This window comes from Chiloscyllium punctatum, chromosome 16, assembly GCF_047496795.1.
Source record: "Chiloscyllium punctatum isolate Juve2018m chromosome 16, sChiPun1.3, whole genome shotgun sequence".
Taxonomy (NCBI): domain Eukaryota; kingdom Metazoa; phylum Chordata; class Chondrichthyes; order Orectolobiformes; family Hemiscylliidae; genus Chiloscyllium; species Chiloscyllium punctatum.
The window spans coordinates 12351158-12366675 of record NC_092754.1 but is presented as its reverse complement, the minus strand read 5'-3'; the positions used below and the strand labels follow the sequence as shown (position 1 = coordinate 12366675).

Genomic DNA, 15518 nt, shown 5'->3' with positions numbered 1-15518 from the left:
AAGTTAATTCAGTGACTTATCTATATACTGAATGACCAACACTCTGATCCATCTTCAACTTAATCCATTTCTACCCTGATACACTAAACTATATGTGGATTGTTTGTTTGCTAAATAAATTCCTAATCTAAATCAATTTGGTTTTAATATAAAAGGAAAATACTGAAAATGTTGAAATGGAAACAGAAAGTGTTGAAAATACTCAGCAGGTCTGACAGCATCTGTGGAGAGAGAAACAGAATTTAAGGCTTTGGTTCAAATATGATTCTGTTCTTTGCCTTACTAATTTCTCTGTATATGCATAATCTTCATTTCCACAAAGCAGTAAAATAAGTTGGGTTATTTTTGAACGTGTTTATTGGAACATAAATATTAAACAACTGCCATTAATTTCCACTACTTTCCATCATAACTACTTGCTTTTCAACTCAACATAGAAATCAAAGCACATAAGCATTCATTATCTTATTTTAAATTCAATCCCAGTGAGCTGTAATTACAACTTTTCTGATGACATTTTGTGATAATGTGGGAGGGAGGGGGTAACAACTGTCTTTGCCAAGTGTCTGGCCCCTAACCTCTCATCCAAGATATCAGATCTATTGTATGATTGTGATTTAGTTTGGAATTTGCTCTTGGGCAGTCTGGGAATTTGCTCCAGAATTTACTCCTTTTAAAGCTTAGTGATATTGAAGCTTTGAGCAACCAATTATTTAAAGCCTTCATTATGGTCAATTGCATAGAGCTGGCAGGGAACTGAGCTTACTTTGCATGATCTGCTTGTGGCCTGATATGTTATAAAGCAGTGAGTTCTGAACAAATAAAACCATTGTATTTACATCTACCTTTTACTGTATAAAAAAGGCTGGCTCCCTTAATTAGGCTGAATAATATCCCTTTGATTGCTGCCAAGATTGCCTTGCTCAAACCTGAAAGACAGCCTGTCCATTTTACTCAGAACTGGAGGCATCCTGTCCCTTCTGTTACTCATTATGATTAAATACTTACTGATACACAGACTGCCTGTTTGGTACATGGAGGAAAGACTAATTTTAGTTGTAGCAGCATTTGAAATAAGTAACTTGCTGCAAAATCTACATTGGTGTGATGTTATCAAAAAGATTGCATTGTGGTAAAAGGGAGGCTAATCTGGGACTGCTTAAAGCTATTTACTGGCTCCTAGAGGAATATTCTGGTAATGTAGCAAAGCAGTCATGAGTCGGCACTGCTGCCTAAATGCCATTGGGGTGGAAGTGGAACAGTGCCTGCCTGTGGATCCAAACTGAGAACAGAATTTCACTGCATCAAGCAAGCCTGAACAAAATTGAGTGCCCTTGTCTAAATTAGACTGGCAAGCGACAGATACTCTTTGTGCATCTCGAGGCAACTCACCAGTGATGCATCACAGTTGAATCAGCAACAAACCACAGGTAATTCCCACAAACGAGGTTAGAATGGCTTATGGCCATGGAGTGAATTGACATGTTGACCATCATTAAATTCATGCTTGGTTGGTGGTCACACAGAATGTGACCTGCTTATCAATGCCAAGCTTCTCCAAAAGATTCTTCACCTAGCAAGACTATCTTCTACCACATACCAACTACCTCCAAGAGGTTTCATATTTCCTTTAGGCCTCTACCTAGCTTGTATAAAAATTGGCCTCACAAATCTAGCAGCTGGATCAACACCAATCTACATATTGGACATTGGCCCTCCTACTGCTAAATTGGTTACTTTAAAAAATAGACACAATGTATTCTCTCCAGCTGCCCGAAATGGATTCAATTAGAAATGGTTAAACTCAGCAGAACTAAGACCTATTAAGTCAAATACAGCATGGAATTTTTATTTTAATCGAGAAACTTGGATTATGGACTCCATGACACAAGTTTAAAACATAAAAACAACCCAGTGTGTATTTCTTATGGCAGTACATTGCAGAATATACCCAGGAACAAATTATTTTCGAACTAGCAACCTGTAAGGATTAATAAGAGATCTCCAGTTAATATTTCTCTAGGGGTAGAGTTTCATGTCGAATTTCAATTTCAGTTTAAGGGAGGGAACCAGTGTCCTCAACTTAAATAAGGGTAATTACGGTGGTATTAAGATGCTGAAATCAGACTGAGAATATAGACTAAGGGAAAGGTCAGTGGATGAGTAATGGTATTCACACAGATATTTCAAACACTCAGGTCAAAACGAAAGACTTGGTGCAAAACATTAATGACCTGTGTTTAACAAAAGTGGTCAAGGAGGGTATTCAATCAAAGACTAAGGTACATTTAAGCACAAAAACTAATGGTAGGCGGAGGATTGGAATATTTTTAGGAAGCAGCAACAGCTGACTGAAAAGTTAGGAATGATGTAAAGGTAAGTATGGGACTTTTGGAAGATGCAACTGGGGAATATTAATATTGAGGAAGAGGAAAATGGCAGATAATTTAAACTAACATTTTGCATCCATTTTCACAGTTGAGGGTATCATACAAATCTCAAAGAAAACAGATAAACAACATGCAAATGGAAGGAAAAGGGTTTATGACAGTCTTTATCATACGGAACAAAATATTTGATAAACAAATAGGATTACAACTAAACAAGTTGCCTGAACCTGATGACCTGCTTCCAACAGTTTTAAAGGAAATGGCTGTAGAGTGGAAGCATCGGTTGAAATATTCCAGATTCCAACAGGGTTTCAGTGCAGTGGAAAACAACTAATGTGACCCCACCCCACCTTGTTTAAGAAAGGGCAGAGGCAGACAGCATAAAACTGTCGGCCAGTCAATCTAACATCTGTTGTTAGGAAAATGTTCGAGTCCATTGCTGATGAAGAAATAGCAGTTTGTTTAGAAAAGCTGAACAGAATCAAACAGAATCAACATGTTTTTGTGGAAATGAAATGATGCTTGGTAAATTCGCTTGCCTTTAGGTACAAGTAGAGTTGAGTAAGGGGAAATAATATAGTGTATTTAGATTTCCAGAAGCCATTTGATAAGGTGACACATAAATGCTTATTGCACCTGATAAGAGTTCACTGTGTTGGGGCTAATATATTGGCATGGATTGAGGATTACCTAACACATAGAAGATAGAGAGTCAGAATAAACAGGTCTTCTTTCAGGTTGGAAAGTCAGAACTAAAGGAATGCAATAGGATAAGTCCTAGGGCCTCAATTATATATTATCTATGTTAATGACATGGAGTAGGGAGTAGAGTTTACTGTGTTCAAATTTTCTGATGATATGAAAATACATGGGAGGACATGTTGCGATGAGTACACAGGAAACCAGCAAAGGAGTATAAATAAGTTGAGTAAGTGCAAAAACATAACAGATGGAGTTTAATATAGCAAAATATGAGGTCATGCGTTAAAGTGGGAAGAATTTAAAAATAAATAATTAATGTAGAGAGACTTCAAAACCATACAGCATAGAGGGAGCTGGGTGTTTTTGTAAATGAAACACAAAAGGCCAGCATGCAGGTGCAGCAAGTAATTAAGAAAGCAAATGGAATTTTGTCTTTTATACTAGGGGATTGGAGTTTAAAAACAGGGAAATCTTGTTACAGATACGTCTTCTTATCTGGAATACTGTTTGCAGTTTTTCTCATTGTCTTTAAGAACAGTTCTGACGAAGGTCACTAGACTTGAAACATTAACTCTGCTCTCTCTCCACAGATGCTGTCAGACCTGCTGAGTTTTTCTGTTTTTGATTCCGATTTCTAGCATCTGTAGTTCTTTCAGGTTTTTTTTGTTTAAGATTCTGAGGGGACTTGACATGGTACATGTTAAGAGAATATTTCCACTGTTAGGGGAATCTCAAACTAGAGAATATCATTACAGAATAAGGGACCTTTATTTAAAACTGTTTTGTGAAAGAATTCCTTCTCCCAGAGGGTAGTGATTGTCAGGAATTCTGGAACTCAGAGAGATGATGAAAGATAGATCATTTAAAGAGACAATAGATAGATTTTTAAAATATCAGGGTGTTGGAGGGTTATTATGAGTTGGCATGAAAGAGGATTTGAGATCTGGAGTAGATCAGCCAGGTTCTCATTGATTGGCAGGGCAGGCTGTGGGGTGCCAAATGGCTTACTCCTGCTTCTATTTGGGATGTTATTATGAGTTCCATAAAGTGAGAAAACCAAGCTGCTTGGGGATAGCATTATCAGTGGAAGGAATTGGTGCTATCCCTTGGTTGAGAACAAGTTGAAGGTGGAGTGCCTTAACTCACACTGAGTCCCATTCTCCTACCACCTCAATACTTACCTACCTATAATAACTTCTGGTCCACCAAACACTTGGTTTTAAAGTTGTCAAATCATTTTCAAACTTTCCTATGCCTTCACAGTCCTTATCTCTATAAAGTCCTCCAGTCACCCACACAATCTATGTTCTTCCAATGTTGACCACTTGTGCATCCCCATATGCACACCACTACAGGCTGGAGCCTTTAACCAACTGGGCCAAAATCTTAAATTCCCTTCCTAAACCTCTCTACGTGTCCACTGTTTTCATCCTTTAAGCTGTTTCTTAAAACTTTCCACTTCTACCTTCCACTTTCAACAAGCTTTTGGTCATTTAGTCAATTTTTCTTTGGTTCTGTGTTTAGTTTAGTCTTGGACATTTCATTATGTTGACAGCACCATATGACTGCAAGTTGTTAGTATTCATGTAGTTACAAAGGGGAAAAAAACCATCAACATGTGCTTTTGCTGCTTATAAACCCTCTTCCCTAACAGACTGTGAAGACATAGAGTCATAGAGTCATAGAGATGTACAGCACAGAAACAGACCCTTTGGTTCAACCCGTCCATGCCAACCAGATATCCCAACCCAATCTAGTCCCACCTGCCAGCACCCGGTCCATATCCCTCCAAACCCTTCCTATTCATAGACCCATCCAGATGCCTTTTAAATGTTGCAATTGTACCAGCCTCCACCACTTCCTCTGGCAGCTCATTCCATACAAGTACCACCCTCTGTGTGAAAACGTTGCCCCTTAGGTTCTTATGCCTTCTCGTACTGGACTCTCCCTCAGAAGAGTCTTTATCTATTTATCATATCCATGCCCCTCATGATTTTATAAACCTCTATAAGGTCACCCCTCAGCCTCCAATGCTCCAGGGAAAACAGCCCCAGCCTGTTCAACCTCTGTCTATAGCTCAAAACCTCCAACCCAGGCAACATCCTTGTACATAAATGAAATAAAGGAAGTAGGGGTAGAAATTCATCTGATATTTAACACTGATTATTGATATTAAATTCTGTTGATTGCAGTGGAGCTGAATATCAGGCAATGGTTTTGCGCCACAAGATGTGACAAATTTTCACCCCTTACAATTTGGGAAGAAATTGAGACTTGTTAACTGAAAGTCAAGTCCAAGCCACAAACAATGGAATACGAATAGAACACCAATGTGTTTCCAATCCATGTCACTAAGTGTGTGGAGGCTAAACCAAATATAAAAGTCAAGAGTGCGGCGCTGAAAAAGCACAGCAGGTCAGGCAGCATCCAAGGACCAGGAGAATCACTGTTTTGGGCATAGGCCCTTCATCAGGATTTCCTGATGGAGGGTTTATGTCTGTAACGGCTATTCTCCTGCTCCTTAGATGCTCCTTTACCTGCTGTGCTTTTTCCAGCACCACACTCTTGACTCTGATCTCCAGCATCTGCAGTCCTCACTTTCTCTTTAATCAAATATAAGTCAATTTCTCAGAAAGACTGAAAAGATAATTAAGAACACTGAACTCAGATATTACCAAAATCCTTGTACAGGCCTTCAGTACATAGATTGAAGCCCTTTTAAACACATGTAATGATGATTTGTAAACGTTAAAATTGGCTTTCAACCACAAGCAGGTTCATGTGTTGATAGGAATAGATTTGGTTTGTTTACTACACATAGACTTTAATACAATGGACAGCACACCAAATTATTTGTGAGACAAGGGCATCCCATTAAAATTAGTTTGTTTATAATTACAGGTTTCATTCTATTACTAATACTGTAATTAGTAATACTTCACGCTATTATTAATACTTACTAATTATTGTATTATCATGTACTTTAAATTGATTCAAAGATTATAGAGCTACTATTGCAATACAACCCAGATGATACAATGCTAAAATATTTTTGATAAACTGCATACTTAGAATGTCAGATTGGATTGGCACATTTTCATACACCAAATCTGCACAGGAAACAATGAATGGAGCAAGAGGTGAACTTTGCTTTATGGTATGGAACATCAACTTCACATGAGTATACAAATTTCTCCCCTTTCCAATTTAGATATCAGCACTTGGGAAGAACTTAAAACAATAGAGGAAATTTGTCGATGGAAATACCTTGAAAAGAATGTCACAAATGCCAAAACTTCAGCAAGGTGAACCAGATCAATCTCTCATCTGCAACAATTTCAGAGGGCAGTTATGTTTTTACATATCAATTACTGAGCAATCAATGAATTAATTGCTTTTGAAATTTAGTCACTGTTATTAAGCCAGCAAACACAGCAGTCACACAGCAAGCAAGATGGATGATGAGTAAACCTGTTTAGTTTTGCTGCCATTACGTAAGTCATTGGGAGAACCTCAAATGGTGGGAACTTTTATAATCACCTGAACATACAAATAGGCTGTTGTTATCCAGCACTTTGTTCAAAATATTTTGTAACAAAACAAGTTTTGGTCAGCTTAGTCAAGACACAAATTGTTCAGTTCAGAATCTACTTCAGTGTCTAATTGTGATAAATCAGGACCATTTACTGCACGAAACCTTACTTAAATTAAGCAATATTTATAAAACAGTGTATTAAGAATTTGGTGGTAAAACTTTAATCATTTGAATTCAGAGACTTGAAGAAAGGGGAGTAAATGTATCAGGGTTTCTGCACTTAGTGTTTGCTTTAATGAACTAGTTTCATTTAACCCTTAGACTTAGTGATCTGTCAGTATTTCCTCTGCACAATTGCGCCAGGATGATACATGGGCACGTTGCCTGTAGTGAATGCATAAAAATTCTAATTATCTGCTAAGTCACTGGATTCTGGAATTATTATTTTAATGATTTTTCAGCAAAAGCTTTGTGAGTTGAGGGCTTATAGTCAGCCATCTTGTCACCTCAACACTGTGTTGAAGATTTAACATGAGCATCCATGCTGATCTGGCTTAATTTTATGCATACTAATGTATCATGGTGCTTTGCAATTTCTTGTAAAAATGATTAAGCTGCTAATTAAAGCTGTTTATAACTTGTTTCTCTCGATCTAAGCCATCAGCCACCATGATAATTAACATGCAAATTACCTCAGGGGAACAAAGGCGCAGGGGTCCTCCACTCCCAAAAGTCTGCAAACTGATTTAATTATTGCCTGAATACCAAAACATCACAATTATGAATGGTGGCATTTGTTTTAATGGGCAATCAGATAATTATCCAAATGACATTTTGGGAAAAAAAACTTGTTTTAGTTTAATTTTTATAGCTTGTGGCTAAGATGATGAAGTTACATCAAACATTTTGATGTCCAATTTACTTTATCCAATGATGATAGACTCAGTGGCATAATAATTGGGCTTCAGATAACATCCAAGGGGCACAGATTGATTGAGATTAAATACATTACAGCTACATATGGAATGAAAGGCAATTAAATACTCCAGCATACAAAGGCAGAAGAAAACTATCTGAAAGTTGAGAGTTTGATGATGAGCGCTATAAAAATGACATTGGTGAACTATGTAAATAATTGTGGCTTGTAATTTAAAGTGTTTTTTGAAGTATCGTGTTTTTTCTCTTGAGTCCTTGTAATATTTAGAATATAAACAAACTGTTTATTTACTCATTAATTCTGAAAACTAAGGATGACAAACATGGCTAAACTTCTAATCCACAGCCAACATTATTAAACATTTATTTCCCTGCATATGAATTTGAACAAAAGAAAGAAAAACTCCTGAATTGTAATGAATTATTTCAAAATAACTATAGAACTTCATATCACAGAATTTAGAGCTCAGAAATTAAATACCAGGTGGCTAGTACATAAGGGGAGTTTGATTTAAATTTAGACTTTATTGATATGTGTACTCAAGTACAGGAGTACAGTGAAAATTGTATAATGTTGTCACGCATGGTGCCACCATAGGTACAAAGGTACCTAGGTACAAAAATCTTTGGTACAAAGTAGTAAAATAAACAAAGTTTAAAAAGTTAAGCAGGAAAGTAAAGAAATAAGGTAATAGTTAACATTAAAAGAATGGGGGGCCATAAGACCATAAGACTTTAGAGTGGAAGTAAGGCCATTCAGCCCATCAAGTCCACTCCACCATTCAATCATGGCTGATGGGCATTTCAACACCACTTATCCATACTCTCCCCATATCCCTTAATTCCTTGCAAGATTAAGAATTTATCGATCTCTGCCTTGAAGACATTTGACGTCCTGGCCTCCACTGCACTCGGTGGCAGTGAATTCCACAGGCCCACCATTCTCTGGCTGAAGGAATGTCTCCTCATTTCCATTCTAAATTGACCCCCTCTAATTCTAAGGCCCACGGGTCCTAGAATCCCCACCTGATGGAAACAAATTCCCAGTGTCCACGCTTTCTAAGCCATGCATTACCTTTTAAGTTTCTATTAGGTCTCCCCTCAACCTTCTAAACTCTAATGAATACAATCCCAGGATCCTCAGCCATTCATTGTATGTTATACCTACCATTTCAGCGATTGTCCATGTGAATCTCCGCTGGACACACTCCAGTGTCAGTATGCCCTTCCTAGATGGGTACAATGTTGCTGAGCCCAATCCTATCCTCACCTGAGGTCCACATGGCCACAACTGTTGCAGGATGGCCTTAGGTGCATTGTTTTCTTCCTTTCTGGAATGTGGCAGTTGAGGAAAACTTTCATCTCCAAACAACCCAACTGAGATCAACTAACACAGCGTTTGGGTTTGAACTCCAGACCTTTGGTTATTTACTATGCTTACTGACTAAGCAATTGGAAGGGCTTCCTAGAATCTACTTAATTAAATGTTAAATATTTACTTTAGATCAGAACCCACAGCATAAGTGAGTTCCACACTTTGTGTAAATAATGATGAAGACAAAGACTTCCTGTCACTGGCTGACTTTAGATTTCTCTAATTCTGTGATACCACATAAAGAAGCCTATGATGTCATCATGCACAAGGATTTAGTTCCAATGATGAAACAATCTTAAACAGCGACATCATGAACATATATCAGCTGTGAATTTTTTGTTGTGAGTCACTGCAATCAGCTTTAATTGCACCAGTTCAATGTGATCATTATTGGATTTTTGGAAAGGGCAGGGAGTAAGTCAGTTGGTCAGCGGAGAGCCAGTAAGGACATGATGGGCTGAATAGTCTCCTATGTTGCAACCATTCTATGATTCTATATGGATTCATTTCACCAGGTAAGATCAATACTTAAAGTGTAATAAGATGATTTAAAAGGTCAGTTGCCTTTTTAAAAAAAGGCTTGAAATAAAAGTTTGGCCGGTTTTTCAGCTTGCGTTGAAGAAAAGCGATTGGTCCTTTTGGTTACAATGACATCATGTGGAATTGTGTGATGTTACAACATGCTTCAGACCACATGTCATAAACATGAGGTTAAAGAAGGTTTTTATTTAGGTGGTACACATTTTAACCACTCAAGAAAACTACACAATTTAATTTTGATGAAGAAATCTTATCAAATTTTACCACTTTGTACTGTCAGTCCAGAATGTCACACAACAGGAGCACAAATCAAAATAATGGTCCCCGTGAACAATGTCCTGATCAATGATTGCTGCAACAGTGTGACAATCATAGGGTGAGGGCAAGAGATAAATAAGGAACAACTTAATACTGGATGATGATGATTCAGAGGAGAAAGAGGTGAATATTGACACAAATACCTCCTTGTGTACTATGATGAGAATCAGGAAGCCAAGGAGGAAGATAATGAACAGGAAAGTGAAGAAGGACAATTTGGAATGAAGTCAATCCATAACTTCCTTCAAATCTCCTGCATTGAAGTTCCTCTGCTCAACCTCTCAAATTTTTATTGTGCATCCTATGTTTCATTGTTCCTATGAACAAACTCAAATGTATTCAACTGCTGGGGAGAAGTTAGTTGTGTTTACTGAATGTGGTAATCAAACAGATTCACAGAGTATGAGGTGGGAGTAGAAGATGGATCAGTGTGTGCATCCTATAAGTGAAGGCTAGAATAGTAGTTCTCATGTAGCTTCAGATTTGTGACATTTCTGCAATTGAAACATTTGGCACAGTGGTGAGACATTTGTGATCTACTTGATATTTCATGTTGACATTTGTGGAACAATCTTAAATGAGGGAATCCCAATGGTGGACAGGTCTTCAACTGCCAAGCCATATCTACTAGAAATCATTTTCTAAACCTTTTAACCTCTCTCTCATTCTCACAGAGTCTCATTAAAAATTAATTCTTACTGAGCTTTAGATAACTGTCCTAATTTCCCCTTAAGTAGTTCAATGTTAAGTAATATTTGGTAATGTCCACTGAAAGACCTTGGAACAGTTTACGATTTAACAGTGCTTTATAAATGCAAGAATCTGCCATTTGGCACATTGAGGTCATTTGCTCTGAGGAAGCACAACAACAATTTCAATTTGGGACAAATTCAATGTGGGGCAACACCTGGGCAGCTTATTTATAAAACAATGTAGACATCAGAAGAATCTTCAGTGGAATCTAAATTGGTGATTAAATCTGAGAAATGATCAAGGATCTTTTGGTACATGTAACACCACTGAAGAAAAGATCACAACACTGGTAGATTAGCGAAGAGAACAATTATCATTCTGAATGTGCTCGTCATAAAGTCTTTCATGTCTTTCAACATTACACTGTTCTCTGGTCTTTATACTTGATGGTTTCCTGATAGAACAGCTTTAGCAATGCTCAGTGAAGACATACTTAGAGGACCTAGGAGTGGTAATGCCTGGGGCCCTTATGTCAGATACCGTTAAAACACCACCAGTAGACCACAAGAGGAAACATCAGGCAGGTCATGAACATGTTCCAGAGATGTTGATGGCAATATCCTACTGCCAGGGCCAAGCAACCACAGGAAGAGGCCTGGCCTTCTATACAAAACAAGCAATCTGATGTAAGAATTGGAATAAATGAAAGAAAGGCACTTGTAGATACCCAAAGGAAGCACAATGTTAGGAAAGAATACATTGGCTTGTATTCATTTATGTATATTGTTGTGTTAAAATATTCAACCAGATAATAATTATTGGTGAGCTTATGCAGAAACATAAAGGACTGTTTTGTGCACATTTTCTACAATGCATTGAAGTATTATTCCTTTATTTGAAGGTGAAGATGAAGGAAATAATGCACTGGTAACAAGAGTAGATTGTATTAAACCCAAAAGAAAACCAGGATTAGTCATGTTGTAATGTCCCATGGAAGAAATCACTGAGAGTTCTATGTGAATGAACATGATGATGTTCACTTGCATGAACTCCTGCTTCAAAATCAATTAGCCTCCTCCCTGCAAGTGTTCTGGTCAAGAACATTTTACGTAGTGACTTCAAAAAGTGCACATCAGGGTTCATCTATGCACAACATACAAGCTTTTGCGTATTGCAGAGGCTCTTCTAATTTAATGGGACACCAGAAGCACTCTTTTCAGATTCTATGCATTCACTGTTGACCGCCTTTTAGAGACAAATGCTTTGGTGTAATGCATTTCTGTTGCTATTCGGTTTACTCTTAGTGGAGTTATCTATTTTTCTTATGAGCCTTTAAACCAATGATATTTGCCCCTCGGCTCGATATAAAAGAGGTTGTGGCACTATTCGAGAAAAAGCAAGGAAGTTCATCCTCCTGAACATCATTTGTCTATCAACTGGCATGATGTGATCAGATATTCTAGTCATTAATATCTACCTATCAATCTATGCAACTTTCTTGCAAGTCAGTTTTGTGAGTTTTTAAAAATTATATTGTTTGGGGAATGGACTAGCTGGAGGGTAAGGGAATAGACCTTTTTGACTGCAGATATATCACATTATATCACATTGGGCAGGTAACCTAGCATTAAAGTCAATGCTTTCAACCTCATACGCAGTGTGTATTGGATTTTCTCATATGTATGCACTTGTGAAGTTTTTGTTGACAATGTAAGGTTGGAATGTTATTCCCAGTATTTGTGATTTGTTCATTAGATCCCAATGGCATAGGCGTGATGGGCCATTTGTCCTCATTCTGCATTCTGTGATTCCATGTGGGTTTGAAGTCAATTTTACGTGGTGTTTTTTCTTGTAATTCAGTTTTTTTTTCTCTTCTGCAGAGTAATGTTACTCACAGGTGCTAGCAACTTCCCTAATATGATGCATGCACAGTGATTAGCAGTGAGATTCCTGACTGATTTTTCCTCTTCACTTAATTAGTCCATTGTTAGAATAGTATGACAGCCATAGCCCTGAATGATGTCAGTTGGTTCATTTCAAAGTTAGTTGTTAATTTTGCTTTTTTCTAATATTAACTATTCGTCATGCAAATATCAGCAAAAACATGTCAATGAAAAACTCCCAGTCATGTATCAGTCTCCATATAAATGGCCCGGGAAGCATTATTTTCGAGCCAGAAGAGTGTAGAGGTGGAAAGCAATATGGATATTGCCAGATGAAAAGACATGCCACTTCTCAGTTATATGAAAAGCTTTTAGCTCTCACCTCACCAACTGGTTAATGCCCAATCATTCCCCACATTTCCTCACTGTCCCCAATGCCACAGCCATGCCCCATGTCACTTCCAAGTTTACCCACCCCAGTATGTAATATGTACAGTACCAATGAACCATATAATAACAATGTCAAGTATAGATATGGAATAAAGATCAGAAATTGCTTTGAAAAGGCTACTACCTTCATGACATTATAATAGTGTCAATCAGACACTCATTCATATTTTCAGGAACAGAAGCTTTACCCCACTTCACACAGATCAAAGAATGGATGACATATTATAGCCTCATTAAATAAAAGTACATGCTTATTTTCAGCCTGTGAAAATAAACATCAGCAGAGCTAATACATTAGTTAGTCTTGGAGTTCAGCCATGCATTCATAAAGAGGACATTTGGGGACATCAGGATATCTGGCCATCTGTTTCAATTAACACAATTCCCACATTGCAATATCCTCATTTTCAATAATGAGTGAAGTCCAACATGTCAGTGCAAAAGATAAGGCTGAAGCATTCATGATACCCTTCAGCCAGAAGAGCCAAGTGAATGATCCAGCTCAGCCTCCTCCAGAGGTCCGCACCATCACCACTGTCTCTTGAGCCCACATGGTTCACTCCTTGTGATAATAAGAAGTTGTTAGAGGAATTGGATACTGTTAAGGCTATGGGTTCTGACAGTATTGTGGAAATAGTACTTAAATGGTGTATCCCTGAATTTGCTGCCCCGTAGCCAAGCTGTTCCAATACAGCTACAACACTGCTGTCTATCTACTAATGTAGAAAATTGCACTGGTATGTCTGGTGTGCAAAACTCCAAGCTGGCCAATTAGCCATCATCAGTCAACTCTCAATCATCTGTGAAATGATGGAAGGTATCATCAACAGTGCTGTCATGCAGCACCTGCTCAGCAATAACTTGCTGACTGACATTCAGTTATTGCTAAGGCCACTCAGCTCCTGACCTCATTATAGCCTTGGTTCAAATATGGACAAAAGAGCTAAATTCCAGAGGTGAGGTGAGAGTGACAGCCCTTGTCATCAAAGCCACATTTGATTGAGTGTGGCATCAATGAGCCCTCGCAAAACTACAATGAATGGGAATCGGTGGGGGGGGGGAAACTATCTGCTGCTAGTTGGAGGCATGCCAAGCTCAAAGGAAGATGGCTGTGGTTATTGGACATCAATCATCTCAGCTCCAGGAGTTCCTCAGGGTAGTATCCCAGACCCAACAATCTTCAGTCACTTCATCAATGTCCTTCCCTCCATGATAAGGTCAGAAGTAGGGATGTTCACCAATAATTGCACAATGTTCAGTATCATTTGTGACTCCTCAAATATGGAAGTAGTCCAAATGCATGAAGACCTGGTCAATAACCAGTTTTTTTCTTCAGAATACCTACAGTGCGGAAACAGGCTATTTTGGCCCAACAAATCCACACCAACCCTCCAAAGAGTATCCCACCCAGACTATTCCCCTACCCTATTACTCTACAGGCTGAAAAGTGACAAATAACATTTGCACCACGCAAATGCCAGGCAATGACCATCTCCAACAAGAGATAATCTAACTATTGTCTCTTGCCATTCAAAGGTGTTAACATCACTGAATACTCACTATCAACATCCTGGTGGTGAACATTGACAGGAAACTGAACTAAACTCACCATAAAAATACTATAGCTACAAAAGCAGAGCAGAGACTAAGAGTTCTGCAGGGACTAACTCATCTCTTGACTCCCCTAAGCCTCTCCACCAACTACAAGGCACAAATCAGAAGAGTGATGAAATATTCCCCACTTGCCTGGCTGAGTGAAGCTCCAACAGCACTCAATGGATTTGACACCATCCAGGACAAAGCAGACACTTGATTGCCATCACCTCCACCAACATTAACTCCATCCACCACCCACAGTCAGTAAGAGCAGTGTGTATCATCCACAAGGTGGACTGCAGAAGTTCACCAAGACTCCTTAGACCACACCATCCAACACTACGAACACTCCCACTAAGAAGGAGAGGGGCAGGAGACACATAAACACACCACCACCAGTAAATTCCCCTCCAAGTCACTCACAATTCTGACTTGGAATAATGGCACCTCACTACTACCTTCTCGAGGGCAACTAGAGATGAGCAATAAACACTGACCCAGCCATAGATGCCCATATCCTATGAGTGAATTTTCAAAAATGCTCAATAGGGCTTAGTGAGCCTGAATCCTTACTCCAAACCAACAAATTCTGGTAGCATTGGAGGTGGGGAGGATTCCTGGAATCGGTTCTACCTGCAATTTGTAAACACTTCCAAAAAACCCCTGCCCCAAGTCTTACTCAAGGCCTTAAGCTCAAGATTTGAGACTCCTGTGCAATATTGTTGGAGATATTTTTTATGGGACCTTAAACTAAGGCACTCTTGTCCTCTCCCAGGTTGCTATAAGGGATGACATGATACATGGAAGAAGAGTAGGGAATTATCCTTTGTGGCCAATAGCTGTCCCCAAATTGCCATCACTAAATTAGATGATCGCATAATTATTGTCATATTGGTAGTTTTGAGAGTTTATTGCGATTTCCTCCACTAGAATACTTCTACAGCTCAAAAGACTTGGTTGCTTAAAGTGTTCTTGCCAGTCTTTTGGTAATGAAAGATGTATCTAAATACAACTCCTATTCTTTATCATTCTTTTCTGATTGGCTTTTAATGACAGTGTAAACTGTTCAATAAACAGTCATCTAAAATCTAAATGCTCAG

At 38.4% G+C, this 15518-nt stretch overlaps 1 protein-coding gene across 1 annotated transcript in view; it reads left to right on the top strand.

Annotated features, from left to right (window-relative positions):
* Positions 1-15518, top strand: part of LOC140486969 (butyrophilin-like protein 2) — a 209582-nt gene that overhangs the window by 192121 nt on the left and 1943 nt on the right. The window lies entirely within an intron of this gene.